This window comes from Hylobates moloch, unplaced genomic scaffold (genome assembly GCF_009828535.3).
Source record: "Hylobates moloch isolate HMO894 unplaced genomic scaffold, HMol_V3 SCAFFOLD_9, whole genome shotgun sequence".
Classification (NCBI taxonomy): domain Eukaryota; kingdom Metazoa; phylum Chordata; class Mammalia; order Primates; family Hylobatidae; genus Hylobates; species Hylobates moloch.
The window spans coordinates 108,470,071-108,489,523 of record NW_026652284.1 but is presented as its reverse complement, the minus strand read 5'-3'; the positions used below and the strand labels follow the sequence as shown (position 1 = coordinate 108,489,523).

Here is a 19,453-nt window from a genome sequence, read left to right as displayed (position 1 = left end):
TAAGAGTATAATCACTTAGTATAAGCTTTGAACTCTCATTACATACAAAGGGCTCTAAAAGTTTGTGGGTCATGGATACCTTTGTGCACTAGGGAAACTGGAGTCACTTCCACTGAGAGTCTGAGAGATTTGAAAACCCTGAAAGTAGAGGAAACTTCTACTTCTGGCCAAATTGGAGTAACAGGGATGAGATCTGCCTTTTCACCTAACAAAAAAAAAAATGGACAAAATATGAACAATAGTTTGGAAAACACTTGACATCAGGCAACAAAGGACAATAACACATACCTGAGGCATGGTATGGAAATATAAAGAATGTTGACTGGAGAGGCAAAGGCTGGGGTTCTAGCTCAGGTGAGTCCCATGATTGCCCAAGATGACCACCTCGAGAATTTTTCCAGGTTTCAACACAGGGAGTGGGATCTAGGCAGAGCCCAGCAGGCAGGCCCCAGCAGGCAGGCTGCATTGGGGAGACAAAGGTGAGTCCAAGTACAACAATGTAGCTGGAGCTCACAGACCCCAGAACCAGACAGAAAAGAGCTGCCCAAAGAACTGCAGAAGTCTTCACTACATACCTATTAGAATAGCTAACATGGGAAAGACTGACCATATTCAGCATTGGCAAGGGTGTGGAGAAACTGTAACTCTCCTACACTGTGAGTGGAAATGTAAAATGGTACAACCACTTTGGAAAACAGCTTGGCAGCTTCTTAGTTACACATTCACCTACCACATGATCCAGCCACTCTACTTTTGGGTATTTTCACAAATGAAAGCATATGTCCAACAAAAATTTGTACAAGAAGGCTCATAGCAACTTTGTTTGAAATAACCGAAAACCGGAACAATCCATATGTCCATCAACAGACAAATAGATCTACAAATCATGGTACATACATACAATGGAATACCACAGAGCAACAAAAAGGAATGAATGATTGATATATGCTACAACATGGATGAATTGCAAAATAATCATGCAGTGAAAGAAACCACATGTTAAAGAGTATATGATGGTTAATTCTTTGTATACAAAATTCTAGGAAGTGACAACTAATATCACAGTGACAGAAAGCAGATCATTGGTGCCTTGGGAGTGAGGGGACAGGAGGGTTAATAGGGACAGCCTGGAAGAAGAGATTATAAAGGGACAAAAGAAAATTCTGGGGGCGATTGGCATGTTCATTATCTTAATTTCATGGATGTAGACATATGTCAAAACTTACCAAACGACACACTTTCAATTTAAGTATAAAATATACACACTTAAATAAAGCTGTTTGTTTTAAGAAAACCCTGGGATTAAAGGACATAGGGATATAGGTGTCAATTATAATGAAAGCTTTTTTTTTTTTTTTTGAGACAGGGTCTTGCACTGTTACGCAGGCTAGAGTGCAGTGGCATGATGTTGGCTCACTACAACCTCTGCCTCCCGGGTTCAAGTGATTCCTCTGCCTCAGCCTTCCCAGTAGCTGGGATTACAGGTGCATGCCACCATCCCCAGGTAATTTTTTGTATTTTTACTGGAGACAGGGTTTCACCATGTTGGCCAAGCTGGTCTCGAACTCCAGAACTCAAGTGATCCACCCGCCTCAGCCTCCCAAAGTGCTGGGATTACAGATGTGAGCCACTGCTCCTGGCGTATAATGAAAGCTTCTTAGTCTTGTGTAAAATGGGCTTCTGTACTATCCCAGAAACAGTCACATTGAGGCATCTGCTGGGGCTTCCCCAGAGGTGACTAGTGGGGAAAAATAGAGTATCGGTTGATATTGGTTGAGGAAGAAAAAGACCTGGGTTCTAGCTCAGACTGTTCTTTTACACACTGTGTAACTTCACATGCAGCTGTCCCAAAACTTGGTTGGGAAGGAACCAAGCTCTTATTTTTAAAAAGCAAGAGGAGATAATGGAGAGCATAATTTTGCAAACCAGACACACCTGGATTTGTTTTTCTACCTTGTTACTGAAGAGCAACACCCATAGACGAGTGCAGGAAGCCCAAGTGTATGGTGATAAATTTTTACACACTGAAGTTCTCTCCTGAGCTGCCCACATCCAGATCAAGAATCAGAACATTACCAGGCTCCCAGGAGCACCCCCTCATGCTCCATTTCAATCACTACATACATCAAACAAACCTCAATTTGAATTCAACCTCCACCACTCATTGGCCGTGTGACTTTCAGCACATTTTCTCTTTCATAAAGTGGAATTCATAATGCCAATTTGACAGATTTTATTTTTTGAAGAATAAAATGAAATCGCAGGTTTAAATCACCTACCACAATGTCTAACATGTCAGAGGGTTTTATACACAGGAGTTTCCTTCCCAACGAGAAGCTTGGAAGGGCCAGACTCCAAGGGGCAGGAGACAGTAGAGGACTCAGAGGATCCTAAGTTGCATCAGGGGCACACCTGTGGGTGAGTCACTTTGCCATTCTGGGTTCCAACTTCAATGCCATGAAACGAAGGCCCTATAAACACTGGATTCAATATGGTACTCCTTCAGGATACCTTGCCAGGGATACAAGGATGAATAAGACACGGCCCTTAGCCTTTGAGAGTTTGGAAGCCAGAGCTCTCTAGTTCTGATCCGCTGTGAGTTTGAACTTCAGTTTCTGTAAAATTGTATAAATATATGTAAGTGTACAAATGGGGAGATCAGTGCCATCTTTAAGGATGGTTCATCACAAGTACCAAAAGCTTTTGTTTTTATTTTATTTTATTTTATTTTATTTTATTTTATTTTGAGATGGAGTCTAGCTCTGTCACCCAGGCTGGAGTGCAGTGGTTCAATCTCGGCACACTGCAACCTCCACCTCGTGAGTTCAAGCGATTCTCCTGCCTCAGCCTCCCAAGTAGCTGGGATTGGGATTATAGGCACCCACCGCCATGTCCAGCTAATTTTTGTATTTTTAGTAGAGACAGGGTTTCACTTTTTTGGCCAGGCTAGTCTCGAACTCCTGACCTCATGATCTGTCCTCTTCGGCCTCCCAAAGTGCTGGGATTACAAGCGTGATCCACCGCACCTGGCACAGAAAAATTTTACAACCAGCATCTCTCCTCACAGTCCCTAATCAGAAACTCTAGAGTTAGACCCCAGAAATGAGTATGTGTTGCTAATCCCCCAGGTGATTCGAACACAAGCGGTCTACACAGAGCACATGGGAACCACAGTGGAGGAGCCAGGATGATGGAAGTTGTACTGAGCCCAGGACATACATTGCCAAGTTAATCATTACTAATAAATCTCTAAGGCCAATTTGCATCCTCTTCGTGTGCCTCTTTTCCCTAAGACATACCAAAAATATACTCTCCTTAATTAAGAATATCCAGTTACTTGAGTTCCAAACAAATCATTTCTTCTTTCAAACCAGGATCTAAGTTCCCCATCCCTACTGAACATCAGCTATCAGAAATCATTTGCCTGTTTCTCAGCAGCAACTGATCATGACATGACAAGACTATCCTGGGGCCTCCTCTGAATAAACAGCCCACAGCACTGAGAACAAACTGTTCTGTCAACCAGCAGGCTGCTAGCACGGACAACTCTTTATACCTGTTGTCACACGTGCTAATGATAAGTGACACTCATCACTGAGGATGTCTGAAACAGCCTTCCCAAAAGAATGGACAGTTGCATCCAATTTCTAGCCTTGAATTATACAAAATAAAGAATGATAATTAATAATTATAATAGTAACAATAGCCAGCATTCACAAGGCATGGATCATATGCTCAGATACTTCTGGGCATTTTTAGTGTGTTATTTCACTTACTCCCTGGTATAAAATGAATTATTGATTTCAGTTCTTCATCTTTCATTTTTCCCTTTTTTACATTCTTTGACATGTGACTTATAGTTGTCCCTAAAGGTGGGGTGTATTTCCCCACTTCTTACCCTCAGGCAAACCTAGGCTACCTCAGCTAACCACAGATGTTTCAGTAAGAATAAATGGTTCAAATTAGTGGATAGGAAGCCACTTACGTGGTGACTTGTGACACAACAATGACTGACCAATTCCATCTCCTAGAACAGTGATTGGCAAACCAAGGTATGGGCCTAGGCTCTGTTTTTGTAAAGAAAGTTTTATTGGAACAAAAAAAAAAATCCATGTATTTACATATCATTTATGGCTGCTTTCCTGCTGTAACAGCAGACTTGAGTAGTTGTCACAAAGACCGCATGATTTACAAAGCATAAATATTTACTATCTGGCCCTTTACAGAAAAATAATTGCTGGTTCCTGCCCTAGAACAAGGTTTCTCAAACATTAGTCTGCATCAGAATCACCTGGAGGACTTATTAAACAGCTGTAGCTGAGCCCGAGAACCAGAATTCTGATTGGGTAGGTCTGGAGTGGGACTCAAGAATTGCACTTCTAACAAATACCCAGGTAGATGCCAATGCACGGGTCTAAGGACCACACTTTAAGAACCACTGCCCTACAACAGTGGTTCTCAACTCTGGCTATATATTAGAATCACCTGGAGAGCTCCAGTGTTGAGCCCTGGGGTATATCAGTAATTGCTGAAAAGCTGGCCGGGCACGGTGGCTCACGCCTGTAATCCCAGCACTTTGGAAGGCCAAGACAGGCAGATCACGAGGTCAGGAGATCGAGACATCCTGACCAACATGATGAAACCCTGTCTCTACTAAAAATACAAAAAAGTAGCCGGGGGTGGTGGCATGCACCTGTAGTCCCAGCTACTCAGGAGGCTGAGGCAGGAGAATCGCTTGAATCCAGGAGGTGGAGGTTGCAGTGAGCCAAGATCGTGCCACTCCACTCCAGCCTGGTAACAGAGCAAGACTTCATCTCAAAAAAAAAAAAAAAATTTCCTGGGATTTTTAGATTTAGAAAACTACTCGGGAGCAACCCTTTTAGTCACTGAGTTATTGGTTGAGCAGCTACCATGAACAAGCAACTGTCTTGAAAACCGTTTTGAGGACACAGTACTGAACCTGAAGGAACTCCTAGTTTGAGGAGGAGACACATGGGTAAATAGCAAAAGGGAAGCTCTGTGCATGCTGGAGGTGAGCATTCGGTGACAGGGGCATCCCAGGGATGAGCTGTCAGGCAAGGCTGGGAGAAGAGGAGGAGTATATCTGGGGGAGGTGACACCAGAAGCAAATTTTGAAGGGAGAAATGTAATACACATTTCACCAATAAGAAATGTGGAGTCAAAGTTTTAGGTCTCTTGGCTAGGATCACATTCTAGTATGTGGCGGGTCAGGATCAGGATCCAAACCCAGCTCTTGGAACATTTCCTTCACACGCCGAAGCCTGTTTATGTTTTTCCTTCTGCATGACAGGTTAGTCGGGGGTTCGTTCCAGACTCCAGTCTCATACACGAATGTAATGACATCTACAAAATAAGTACCTTCTAAAATTGTTGTTGTTAAGTGATGGGTGTAATTGAATCATGGTATGATTCAGAAGGCATATCAGGGGTCTTCAGGTGTCTCAAGGCCATCCATTCAAGCAGCCATCATCCAAATATTCTAGGTATGTCAGAATCCTCACTCATCTACATTTCTGGCTGAAAATTGTTTTGTATATTACAGAGAGACAAGAAGATATCATTTGTCTCTGGATGGAAGTATACACTACCACCTGATGTAGTATTCTTGCCCGAAAATCAAACTTAAATTCAATCAAGGATCTAAGTACCATTTACCAGGAAACCAGTGAACCAACCAGAGAGGCAATCTGAGAAATCCAGACAAATGAATAACTCAGTGCAGAACAAACAACTCAACTTCTTCAATAAATTTAAATTGTGAGGAAAAGTTTGTTATGAGCTAAACTGTGTCTCCTCTTTACAATTAAGATGTTGAAGCCCCAACCCCCAGTACTTCAGAATGTGACTGTGTTTGGAGATAAGGCCTTTAAAGAGGTAACTATGTAAAAATGAGGTCATGTGAGTGGGCTCTAATCCCATATGACTGGTGTCCTTATAAGAAGAGGAGATTAGGGCCGGGTGCAGTGGCTCACGCCTATAATCCCAACACTTTGGGAGCTTGAGCAAGGTGGATCATGAGGTCAGGAGTTCGAGACCAGCCTGGCCAGCATGGTGAAACCCCATCTCTACTAAAAAAAAATACAAAAAATTAGCTAGGCATTGTGGCACATGACTGTAGTCCCAGCTACTCGGGAGGCTGAGGCTGGAGAATTGCTTGAACCCTGCAGGTGGAGGTTGCAGTGAGCGGAGATTGCACCATTGCACACCAGCCTGGGTGACAGAGCGAGTCTCCATCTCAAAAAAAAAAAGAGGAGATTAGGACACAGATGGTCCTACAAAGGACCATGTGAAGGCATACAGAGAAGATGGTAACCCACAAGCCAAGGAAAGAGGCCTCAGAAGAAACCAACGCTGCCAACACCTTCATCTCAGACTTCCAGTTTCCAGAACTGTGGGAAAATATATTTCTGTTGTGTAAGGCCTCCAGTCTATGATATTTTATTATGGCAGCCCTAGTACACTAATATCGGGTTCCTTATCTTTAGAGCCGATGCTTTGGGCATTATTCAACATACCTTTGCAAACAGCCTCCAGCAACTTCCATCAGCTGGTCTGGTCTTTGGTTACAACTTCTGGCATTACGTAATAAAAAGTCTTATCCTTCTTCCACATTTGAACCCTTTATGTGAGGGAAGCTGCCTGCTACTCACAAGACTTCCCTTTTCTGCCCTAAACACCTCAGTTCTCTCACTTGTTCCCAGGCCGCGGCTTCCAGACCCTCCCCAAGCACAGTGCTCGTTACACATCTGAAGAAGGCCTACATCCCTGAAGGCCCGCCTTGCTCAGGGCTTATGAATTCGCTGTTCCCTTTGCCAGAGACCACCCTGGCCTCGGATATCTGCTGGGCCCACTGCTTTGCTTTGTTTGGGTCTCTGCTCAAATGTCACTTCATCAGAGAAGTATCCCCTGGCCTTTTCATCCTTCACCCCTTTACTTTGCTGTTTCTCTTTCTATAGTACATATTAGACATTTATACAAATCATTATGGGTTGTCTGTCTCCATCCAATAAACTGCAAGTTCCCTGAGGACAGGTACTCAGTATGCATCCCTGCTGTGTCCGCTGCACTGAGGACAGGGCCTGTTGTTCTGAAGGGGCTCAACCTGTATTTCTTGGATGAGTGAGTAAATGATAGCTGTTTTTAAAGTTAGGCATTTCAGTTCCAGGTCACGGCAAATATCTTTGCTTATTTCCCCCCCTTCCCTTTAAAAAGGCTCAGCAACAAGCCTAAAAGTAGCAGAAGGAAGCTCTGTCAGTGGCCACCCAGCACCCTCAGCATCACTCCCCCCCCCCACAAAAAAAAAAAAAAAGCCGCCAGCCCACCCAGGCTGCAGCTGGACAGCCCGGAGACACTTCGTGGCCATCTGCAGACCACCGGGCCCAAGTCAGCAGGCCGGGGAGACAGCAGGAGGCCTCAGGGACAAGTGCTTCAGGCAGACGCGCACCCACCCCGAGCACATTCGACTTTCTCCTCATCAGACAGCTCGTTTGCATCTGCCCATGTGTACCTTGGCTTCCACAGCCTCTGTTTACAAATCTGGGTCAAGGAAGGACAGGAATTCCAACAACACGCGATTTACAGAAGCCGGCCTGCGGCCTGTTCTCATTTTGCCTTGTAAGAAGGCGGTGTGGAGCAGCGTTGAGTCACTGGAGTTGGAAGCCACCCAGACCCAGTTGATGTCCAGCTGTCATCTGTGTTTACCATCACTGCAACTTGGGGAAAATAATATGATCTCTGTGAGCCTCTGTTTTCATGCTTTTTAAAAAGAAGATAATGATACAAGCTTATCAGAATTAGAAGTGGTGTATAAAGAGAGTAGCCCATGGAAATCATTCAATAATTTGATATTATTATTTACATTCCCAAGTAATGCTCTAGTGTGTCCCATCTCAGGCAGAATCCTGGAGTTGTCCTTGATCCCACTTTCTCCCAAAGACAATTGGCCATGGTTCTACCTCTTACTTTATCATGAATTCATCTATTTCTTCCTCTTTCTGTGAGGGTCTTCACAGGAAGACTGGCTGTTCCTAGCACAAGCTCAGGAGTTGTCCCCTGTGAGGCTGGTCATGTCTCCACCACTTCTGGCTGGGTGATGTTGAGCATGTTATGTATCTTCCGTGTGACTTGGTTTTTTAATCTGTAAAACAGAATGACAATGGTAGGTGTGGAGTCAACACTGTTGATTCCCTACTAAAAGCTTCTCCCAACACTCTTCTCCATTGCTACCTCTTGTATGGAAGCTGAGAAGCCAAGTATCAGAGTTCCTAGCCTTCTCTGCAGCCAGGGGTGTGCTATGACTCATTCTGGCCCAAGATACAAGCAGAATTCTCCTAGTAAGTGCTGACAAAGCTTGAAGGTTAGGTTATAATATCCATGGGAAATGCTTAGGGAAAGGACTGCTTAATAGCACAGAGATGCCTGTGGAATGAATGTAGCAAGGTAGAGACCAAGGAGGAAACAGAATTCAACAAGAGGAATGAGGTGAGGACCAGGTGCTGTAAGAAGATTTCAGGGAGGTGGATGGTGCTGGAAGAAAAGATAGGACCTGGGCAGGGCCTGGACATCCCACACTGCTTTAAGACAATCTCGGAAGCTGCCTGTTCCTTGAAGGGAGCTAAAGAGTCAGTACAAGGGACCCACCATTCATCACTGAACTGTGAAGTGGTTATGAATTGGTCTCCACATCATCTGGTTTACATGGCACACATTCCAGTCACCATTAAGTGTGAACCGTGTCTTTCATCTCACACTGTCTGGCAGCCGTCTCACCAGACAGGGCAAAGCTTTGCAGGAAACCCCAGGATATAGGGTTGTGCCCAGCAAGGTCCCCTGGGCTGCTCTGCAGCGGCCACAGCCCCACTTGGGGGAACACTCATGTATGATACCCACTCATGTGCCCTGTCCCAGCTGGAGAGCTGCTGCACTGTGTCCAGGCCCTTAGAGGCATAAAGGTAATGGAGAGATGTCAGGAAAAATTCCAGTGAATGGGTCTGCTATAATCACAGAAACTGCTCCTCACTTTCCTGAATGTCATGGGTCCCTTCCACCCACCCAGCCACCCAATGGTAGAACTGCTAATATTGGGGAAGAAGCCAGAAAACAGACAGAAAACATTCCCCCGAAAGAGTGGCTCTTAGGTGTCCCAACAAGGTGACCAATTATGGTCCAGAGAGTGTGTCCAGATTCTGACTCCCCCAGGGGTGGTGCTAGCCCCGGCTTGGAGATTGTTCAAATATGTAAAAGGTTATATTATGCTAGGCACTCAGTAGCCCTTTTGAAAACATGTTTTAAATACCTTCAGTGTCTAGTTTCTCACAGGCTTAACCTGGAACACAACCACACAAATGTTCTTTCCAAAATGCAAATCAGACTGTGTCATTTTCCTACTCAGAGATTTTGGTGGCTCTGCCTTAACGATGAAATTGAAGCTCAGCCTGGCAGATGCATCCACTGTTTCCTCTTTCTCATTTCTCTTTATATGGATGTCCCAAACTCATTTATATTCCTCAGACACACAGTGATACTCCTCCCTGCTTGCTTCTGCACATCACTGCATTCATTCAGTAACGTACTCATTCATTGAATGAACATTTATTAAGCACTTACTGCATGCCCATATGTTACTTATTAAGATACAATGATGAACAAGAACAAATGCCTGTCCTCAAAGATCATATCTTCAGGAGTACTCATGCCTGGCAGCACATCAGAATCGTCCACAGGGTTGCTTGAAAGCTCAGAGGTTTGGGCTTCATTCTACTATCTCAGAATGAAAAGAGAGGGAAAGGAAACAGCAAGCAAAAACATCAAAAGAGAATGAGGGGAGCTGATTACAAATTTCTCCTATTACCTTCCTGACAACCAATTGGGTGAATGGGCTGGGCTGTAGAGCCAAAAAGACTGGTTCAAAACTCAGGCATTTTTATATTCTGGCTTGCTGTGACATTTCCCCTTTGCATCCGTGGCTGTGAAATTATTACTAGTTCTCCCTTTTACTTTCAAAAGTGCCCTGTTTTGGAGGATAAGTTCTATAATCACCTTATTCTATAGTCAGTTTTACCCTCTCCTACCCGTGAACACTTGGGGGAAATGGCTGGAACTTTCTGAGCCTGTTTCATGGTCTGTATCACAGAGTGAGCCATACCTACTTGAGAAGGTGTGAGAATTAAATGAGATGATGTTTGCCAAGTGCCTGGCACAGTAGATGTTTAATTCACAGAAGACGTTGTTATTGTTTGCCTTGTAGAAAGTGGTTCTCATCTGGTCTGCATTTTTCACTGTCAGATGAAACGAGACCTCAACGATGAGAACATTCAGATGAAGCACAGAGCATTTATATTGGTGGAGAGGATGGCCCAAGTCAGCAAGACATTACTTGGGTAGTCGCTGGCCAGGGTGACAAGCCGGTCTTAAGTATCTCTGTTACAATATTAAAACTTCAGCTCAATGGCCTAGAAAGCTGAACTTTACTACCCTCCTTGTTGGTTTAAATTTCTATAGCATTAGGTCAAATGCCAGCAATGCGCCCAGAAGGAGGGAACTGCAGTCTATTTTGATGTCCAGGATCAGGCTGAGGAGAGAGACTGACACATTATCTGTCTGGCTGATCGTCCACTCCCCTCCACCACAGTGGTGACTCATCAGATGGCAAGAAAGACCCATCTCTGCCTGTCTGAACAGTGATTCTGCTGGTGATTCATTGTTGCCCACCAGAAAGCCCCCTTCTTAATGTCCTCTTTCTGAGCTCTTCAATTAGCATTTAGGTCAAAGGATATTTAGAGGGAAGGGAGGGTAGAAAGATCTGCCAGCTGGACCAAGTGTGGCTTCACTCAGTGGCAGTGTGTCACAGGGAGGGAGAAGAGGAAGTGCTGGGTACGGCTTGCTCCCAGAGTAGAACTTGGAAACAGCTAGAGGAAAAAAATATATATAATAAATGGCGAATATTTATAATATTGCAGAGGTCCTTGGGGTGAAGGAATCTCACCAAGGACAGAAAGAAGGGCCAAAACTTTATAGAAATCAGAAATCTTTTTGGATGACATTGCATGAAGGTTGCTACGTGAATGGATTGTTTAAAAGTCTAAGGTATGTCAAACTGAAGATAAAGTGGATCAACATGAAGAGAATATTTGTAGAGTCTAGGATAAAAGGAAGACTAAGGCAGGAGTTATCCAGTGCTGTTCTAGAAAGACAGTTACTAAGGCTGGTAGATATTCAAGTCTCTAGAATTATCCATAAGTTGTCTAGTATGGGCCTAAAAGTGGTTAGTTTTCCCAAAGTGTAATAGGTAAAATTAGTAACGTGCATACACATCAAGAAAAATTCTTTTAGAAGTAATCTGTGCATTCATACCACTTGTACATCAAACCAAGATTATCACATGTATTTTTCTTTGAACACAATTAAGTAAAAATATGCAAACTTTTTCTTTCTCCAGACATGCCAAGCTTCAGCTGAAACTCAGGCCTCATGCAGTGTGTGCCTAACAATGTGCTCTGAATGATTGACTATATTAGTGATTGAGTGAATAAAAATATGCATTATACTTCTGCCTCTTACAAATCTAGTTAATGTGAGTCTAATCTTAAACCCTGCTCACCTTAGAATATAGAATAAAAAATATATTTTTTAGACACGCAAGGCTGAAAACAAGAACCCAGACAGAAGTGACCCCACTAACTTCTGGCCATGTTGTAAACCCTCTTGGGACATCTTTTAGCCCCGAGGAATCTGGGGATCTTACAGTGGGTAGTTCACATAACCTGTGATGAACCAATAAGCCATCTCTGTCTGCCTTCAGTCTCTTGAGGAGAGGTTCTTAACTTAGGTCCATGAACTCTTCAAGGATCAGAAGGCAGACACCTGGAGGCCTGTGAAGAATAAGGAAAAAATACAGTTTGATTTGCACTCACCTCTAATTGAAATTTAGTATTTCTATCACTTGTGTATGTAGATAACACACAGTTTATTAGCAATAGCTGTGATTTTTGTCATCCACAGAAATGACAGATAATTTCATATTATATGTCAGCTGTGGCAGAGATCATGAAATATTGCCCTCATGTCTATTTCAAAGTTACATTAGTTACTGGACTTCCGCTACATCTTCTTTGATGCCTTCAAATAGCATATAGAGCACTTGTGGTAGTCAGCCTTCTAAGATGACCTTCGATGACTCCGCCTTCTGGCTTTCACAACTCATATTCAGCTCTCCCCTGAATGTGAGCTGAACCTAGTGACTTGCTTCTCATGGATAGAATAGGGCAAAGATGAGGAGGTGTCACACCCACGAGGAGGTTATAAAAGATTATGACTTTGGTCTTGCTCACACTTACTTTCCCTCTTACCTCCTCACTCTGATAGAGCCAGAGGCCACGTTGCAAGCTGTCCGCAGAGAGGCCCACATGGCAAGAAACTGAGGGCAGCTTCTGGCCAAGAATCAGTGAGGAAATGAGGCTCTCAGTTAGACATCTTGTGAGAAACCAAATTCTGCCCACAAGCCTGTGAGTGAGCTTGGAAGCAGGCTCATCCCTAGGTCATCTCAAGATGACTACAGCTCTGGCAGACACCTGAATTGCAGCCTCATGAGAGACCTCTAGCAAAAGGACCCAGTTAAGCCACGCCCAAGCTCCTGACCTGCAGAGACTGGGAGATAATAAATGCCTGTTGCTCTAATACATTTTTTGTTGCTCAGCAATGGATAACTAATATAGTTTGTGTGTGTGTGTGTGTGTGTGTGTGTGTGTGTACTGTTCCATAACAGTTTTTTGCTATAATTAGTTTCCTTTGAAATCCCACGTATCTTTATTTAATTCATTTAAAGTCATTATTCCGAGAAGAGATCATAGGCTTCACCAATCTGCCAAGGAGGTCTATGCCACCCAGAAGAGCCCTTGCCCCAGACTCTGTTTTGAAGAAGACATGGGTTCTTGGAAAAGGGATTATATATCATTATTATTATATAAATGGTATATATATATGTGTGTGTGTGTGTGTGTGTGTGTGTGTGTGTGTGTATGTGCATGTGCGTGCACGTATACATACCACATTTTCTTGACTTGGAGGTGGTGAAGTGGAGTTTGGTCCAGCTGATGGTTGCTCCCCTGAGGTTGGAGCAGTAGATTCTCATCCAGACAGCAAGAGACACCAAAGGGAAAGAAGAGAGCAGAGAATCTGTGTGGCAAGTTTGAGCCCAAAGTCTGAAGAGTGACAGAGCAATGGGGCAGATAGAGAAGACAGGGAGAGAGCCAGTAATGTCAGAGTTTGGGGAAAAAGTGGCAACCTGAGCTGCAGTAAAAGAGGGGCCCTGAGAAAATTCTGTATCCCCAAGTGATTTGGCCTGATTCAGTTAAAAGACTAGATCAGCAAAGAGAATGTCATCCCCCCCTCCCATTTAGAGTAGAAACCCCTTGCTGTGTGACAGGCATTTAGGCACTGCTTTCTTGCACCTGTTACCAAAGTCTGCCCACCCACCTAAATGGTAAGCTCCTTGGGGGCAAGGCCCATGTGTCCTTGTTTCCTTTTAATTCCAGAGATCTACTGCAGCATATATGTTCACACATCAAATATCTGCTCAGAGATAGTGCTGGGCCTGGGAAACAGAGATGAATTAGGTTCAGTCTATCTTGAGTTGATTATGGCCTAAAGAGGGAGACAGATCAATACAGGCATTGACATTAAAGAGCTTCAGTTCAAATGTGAACTGCATTTCTGACCAGGTTTGGAGTCTCTCCAACCCTTGACTTTACATCTATTAAAGAAAGATATAACACTTATCTTGCTGGTTTGTGGAACACTAAATGAAATAATATATTTCAAGAGCCTTACGTAAGGCCTGACATGGGGCAGACACCTCTACCTTGCTTCTGATTCTCACACCATTTCCAATCTTATGATCACAAGGCCACAAGTGTTTATGTGAGATCAAATTCCTGTGTAAAAGTTGTGGCAGACTTCTAAAGATAAGTCCTTCTCCCAACAAGCTTTCCTTCTCACTGCAAGATAATGTTCACCCACCCCACATGCCATGTTCTGTGAGCTCTCGGAAGCAGAGACCATGTGGGACTCATTTTTGCAACCCCAGCAAGTAGAAGAGTGCTGCATCAAAGTAGGGTCTGTTCAGCACAGGTTGAATGAATGAATAGGATGATAAATAATAAATCGCAATAAGCTCTCCAAAATCGAGTGCAATAATGTCATGCAAGAAAGGTCATCATGAGCTGGAGGACAGGGGCCTTGACCTGGCTCTTTCACATGTGGAGGATTTAGTTGAATGGAAGATAACTGGGGTAGAGAAAAGAGGGAGATAGTGAAGGCCCACAGTCACCTCTGGAGAGGAAGGAGAAATATGGACGAGGAAGCGTGTAAAAAAGCTACAATGGCCTCTGCCAAGTTTCATTTTAAAAGAGAAAAGATCAGAAGTAACTGTGGCAAATGTCAACATGTGTTAAGTATGAGTGGTAGGTGCAAAGGTGATTAGTATATTCCCTATGCTTCTTGCTATGTTGAAAATATTTCATGACAAGAGAGGAAAAAGGATTTTAGGTGGGAAGAATGCCACAGGCAGGTGCAGAGAAGTCAGGAGACAAGTGGCAAATACAGAACAGGAAGCCTTGAGGCTTCTTATTCAGGTCCTTATTCAGGTCCTTCTTATTCAGTCCTACAGGCCAAGTCCCAAGTGAGGGGCAGGGGAGCAAGCTTGGTGCTGTCCTTGGTCCTGAACCAAAACCACACCCTTGAGCAGTGCTATTTCTAGTTAAAAAGCAGTGGGTTCCTGCCTAATCCCCCCAGTGCTCAGAGGTTTCCTTAGTATTCTTTAACTTAATTTTTTTAACTTATTTTAAGTTTATGCATACAAGTGCAGGTAACGTAGGTAAATTTTTGTCATGGGTGTTTTTTTGTACAGATTATTTCATCACCCAGGAATTAAGCCTAGTACCTGTTAGTTGTTTTTCCTGATCCTCTCCTTTCTCTCACCCTTCACCCTCTGAAAGGCCCCAGTGTGTGTTGTCCCTCTCTATGTGTCCATGTGTTCTCATCACTTAGCTCCCATTTATAAGTGAGAACATGCAGTATTTAGTTTTCTGTTCCTGCATTAGTTTGCTAAGAATAATAGCCTCCAGCTCCATCCATGCCCCTGCAAAGGACATGATCTCATTCTTTTTTATGGCTGTATAGTATTCCGTGGTGTATATGTACCACATTTTCTTTCTCCAGTCTCTATTTAGGTTGATTCCATGTCTTTGCTATTGTGAATTGTGCTGCAGTGAACATACGAGTGCATGTATCTTTATAATAGAATAATTTACATTCCTTTGGGTATATACCCTGTAAATTGCTTGATTGAATGGTATTTCTGTCCTTACATCTTTGAGAAATCGCCACAGTGTCTTCCACAGTGACTGAACTAATTTACACTCCCACCAACTGTGAATGTCTTTTTCTCCACAACCTTGTCAGATCTGTTACTTTTTCACTTTTTTTTTGAAATGGAGTTTCACTCTTGTTGCCCAGGCTGGAGTGCAATGGCACCATCTCGGCTCACCACAACCTCTGCCTCCTGGGTTCAAGCGATTCTCCTGCCTCAGGCTCCTGAGTAGCTGGGATTACAGGCATGCACCACCATGCCAAGCTAATTTTGTATTTTGAGTAGAGACAGGATTTCTTCATGTTGGTCAGGCTGGTCTCAAACTCCTGACCTCAGGTGATCCGCCTCAGCCTCCCAAAGTGCTAGGATTACAGGTGTGAGCCACTGTGCCCAGCCACTTTTTAACTTTTTAATAGTAGCAATTTTGATGGTGTTAGACAGTGTCTCACTGTGCTTTTGATTTGCATTTCTCTAATGATCACTGATGTTGAGCTTTTTTCCATATGATTGTTGGCTGCATGTATGCCCTCTTTTGGAAAGTGTCTGTTTATGTCCTTTGCCAACTGTTTATGGGGTTGTTTGGGGTTGTTCTTGTAAATTGAAGTGTATTATAGATGCTGGATATTAGACCTTTGTCCGATGCATAGTTTGCAAAAATTTTCTCTTATTCTGTAAGTTGCCTGTTTATTCTGTTAATAGTTTCTTTTGCAGTGCAGAAACTCTTTAGTTTAATTAGATTCCATTTGTCAGTTTTTGCTTTTGTGGAATTTAATATTTTTAAGTCCAATTTTACCCAGCTACTATCACTGCAAAAGAAATAAAAAATTCTAGCAACAGAATACATTTTTTTCCAACCTGATAGTAGTATGTATCTATTATTTATCAAGCTTTTGTATGTTCTGGACACTGTGATAAGCAGTTGTTATATATTGTCTCATATTGCTATAATTGTCTTCATTTTATAGATGAAGAAATACACACAGAATGATTGAGGTCACAAAGCTCATAGATGGCACAGCTGAGATTAAAAGAGGTCACATAAGTACATACTCCAGGAATTAGCTAATCACTCCCTGGCATAGGCAAATAAGGCCTTAACTATGTAGAAGGAAGTAACTCTATGAAGTCACTGTCTTAAAACTCTCTTGATTTTTCCATCTACAAAGGCAAGATTGTGTATGCCAAAATGGCAGTGTAGGTGAAAGTACCTCATAAACTATTAAGTCCTCTGCTAGTGTTGGCAGCTCTCTCTGCTCTCTGTTATTGATAGTGATGGTTATAGTGACAATCATATGTCTTCAGCAGATGCCAACAACATAAACTAGATTCTACTTCCATGGCTCACGGAGGTAAGCCAAGGCAATAAATACATAGATACATACATACATAAATGGTAAAAAAGAGAGAGAAAGAAAGAAAGAAAGAAAGAAAGAAAGAAAGAAAGAAAGAAAGAAAGAAGAAGAAGAAAGGAAGGAGGGAGGGAGGGAGGGAGGGAGGGGGGAGGGAGGGAAGGAAGGAAGGAAGGAAGGAAGGAAGGAAGGAAGGAAGGAAAAAAGGAAAGAAAGAAAGAAAGGAGGACCCAAAATGGAGTGGGACAGACTTGGATTTGTGGCCTTTATTTTACCATATATTAGCAATGTGACTGTGGGAGAGTGATTTGATCACTTCCCAACCTCAGTTTCCTCTTCAAAGAAGGGGCTGTGTCAATCCAAAAGGATAAAATGTGTGATAGGGCAGCCTAGGAAAAACTACAGCATCGCTGATGATGGTGATGGCAGCTACTACTTATCGATTCCCTTCTGCCTTGTGCCAGGCACTGTGCTTAGGCACTTTATGCACACAGCTCCAATCCTCATGCTGGTTCTAGAAAGTTCCTATTACTATCTACATTTCAAAGATGACAGAAGAGTTACTCAGGGAGCCCTTAGTAACTCTCAGCTAAATCAGAATGTAATTTGACTCATCTAATCAGATGGCACTTGGGAGGCTGGATGGCAAGGGCTGGTAGACAAGAAGTGGCCCTGCCCTATTTTTTCCAGAGTCTAGGCAGGTACTTCTAACAACAGGACCTATTTCAAGCTGAGAAAGAGAAAATCTCCCAGGCTACCACCCAGTTTACCAAAGTGCCAAATTCCAAGCACAGTGGAACCCAGTCTGGCTCCCCGGATGTTCAGAAGGCAACTGCCTCGGGTCCTCCCCTATGTCTCCTTTTCTCCAGTCTCTGAATCAGAGAAAAACTTGCCCTCCAGGCAGCAAAAACCAGTTCAAGGGAGCTGGGCTCCTTCCTCCTTGCTGGGCGAGCAGGGGAGAGGATAGAGGAACTCGTGCCAAAGGTCACAGTGTTCTGGGTCAGCATGTCCCAGCTTTGAAGTCAGAGAGCTGCCAGTAACCAGGCAAGAAAAATGCTGTGGGCTGCTCCATCTATCAGGCCTCGGACAAGCTCTTGCTGGGACTCGGCCTGCACAGCAGCTGCACACTTCAGGGAGGGCCACCCACACGAGAGACACCCCCTGGTCGCCACAGCAGCACCCTTAGGAACCTGTGACTACAGAATAGCCAAGCCACAGAGCACACAACAGCTTCACAGGTGTGCCCATGTACCTTGCCCTCTTGCCTCCGTCACCAAACTCCCTTGGGGAGAGTAAGCTTTTTTGCATTCCCCAGGTTGTCCTACTTTCTCTCGCTGTACTTACAACTTCTCCTTAATTTGTTCAATCCTGACCCCCACCAAAAATAAATATAAAAAAAGTTAATTGTTCACTCACAATTCTGTGATATGATAAAGGGCCAGGTAATGGTGCTCAAGTTATAAAAACACCACTGTCCCTGTCTTTGCAGAGTTTATAGAGGGACATAGACATTAACTAATAAATGAAGAAGTTGGTATAGGATTAAAAGTTGTGGTGGCATTATGAAGGAAAGAGAACAGGGTGCCAGAGGAGAGAAGAGAGAGTAATACAGCAACCTCCAGACAGGAGGATAGGAAAGGTTTCTTCCAGCAGGGGCAATGAGATTGAGGACTGAAGGATCAGCAGGAGGCTGCCTTCAAGGCCTGGTGGGGTGTGGGGTGAAGGATTTTTCTGGGAAACAGCATGTGCAAACATCCTGAGGCAGGAAAAAGAATAAGATAGTCAGGAAAGGGAAACAATATACATAATAGATAGATGTGAATCTTCGATTAAGCTGTAGAACCCGAAGTCTGTACTTAAATTCTCCATCTCAGTATTCTCAGGTAGAATCAGGGAAGGATTCTGGGAGGAGGTACACTTGACCTCAGTATGAGAAGATGCAAAGATAGAGAATCAGAAGACAAATGGTTCCAGTTTAAAGGTATTTTTAACAGATACCCAAAATCTCCCAGCTAGAAGGGATAGAACAGCAACTTGAATACACAACTAACAATAACTAACTTACACATGCATATTTTCTAAGTTTCTTCATCCAGTGCTTCTTCATCATACTTCAAGTTGGTCTAGAGGTAAGTTTGTCTACAGATGGGAACGGAAGTAGGAAAAATGAGAAGAATCCAAGTTCCTAACTATTTCTGTTCTCCTTACAACTAGGGAGAACCAGTCTATAGAAATGGGTGAACTAGTCTGTAAAAATGGGTGTTGAAATAGAAATGTTACCACCCAACTGTTCAGAGTTTCCGAGTCCAGCCATCCCCAGCAGGCCAGCAAAATCAGACTGTGGACACTTGGATGATTATCAACTCCTAGACCTAAGACAAGCCACTGACCTCTCTGAGCCTCGAGTTGCTGTTCTCACAAGAGAACAGAGCTGACAGTATAATAAAAATGAGAGTCCCCTTCTTGGAAAAGCAGGGGGAAATGATCATTCAAAGTACTATTAATAAAATATAAAACTATTTCCTTTCTGTCAGTCTCTCTTTTGACTTGTCATGCTGTTTTAAATTTTTTATTTAACATAAATATAAGTAAAGCATAATAAATATTTTAAATCATGAGTATACATTTTATCATTCACCTTTATATTGTATAATTCCAGTTTTAAGTGCAAGTATAAGAGCATTGAATCCATATACAGAATCACCAAAATTACCCA

General features: G+C 43.2%; 1 long non-coding RNA gene across 2 annotated transcripts in view; it reads right to left on the bottom strand.

Annotated features, from left to right (window-relative positions):
- Nucleotides 1–19,453, bottom strand: part of LOC116813589 (uncharacterized) — a 391,404-nt gene that overhangs the window by 28,998 nt on the left and 342,953 nt on the right. The window contains exon 5 of one of the 2 annotated variants that reach the window (XR_009214997.1): nt 7,529–8,158. This is a non-coding gene — a long non-coding RNA (uncharacterized LOC116813589). The remainder of the gene's footprint in view (nt 1–7,528; nt 8,159–19,453) is intronic. The other variant, XR_009214999.1, reaches the window with a different exon arrangement.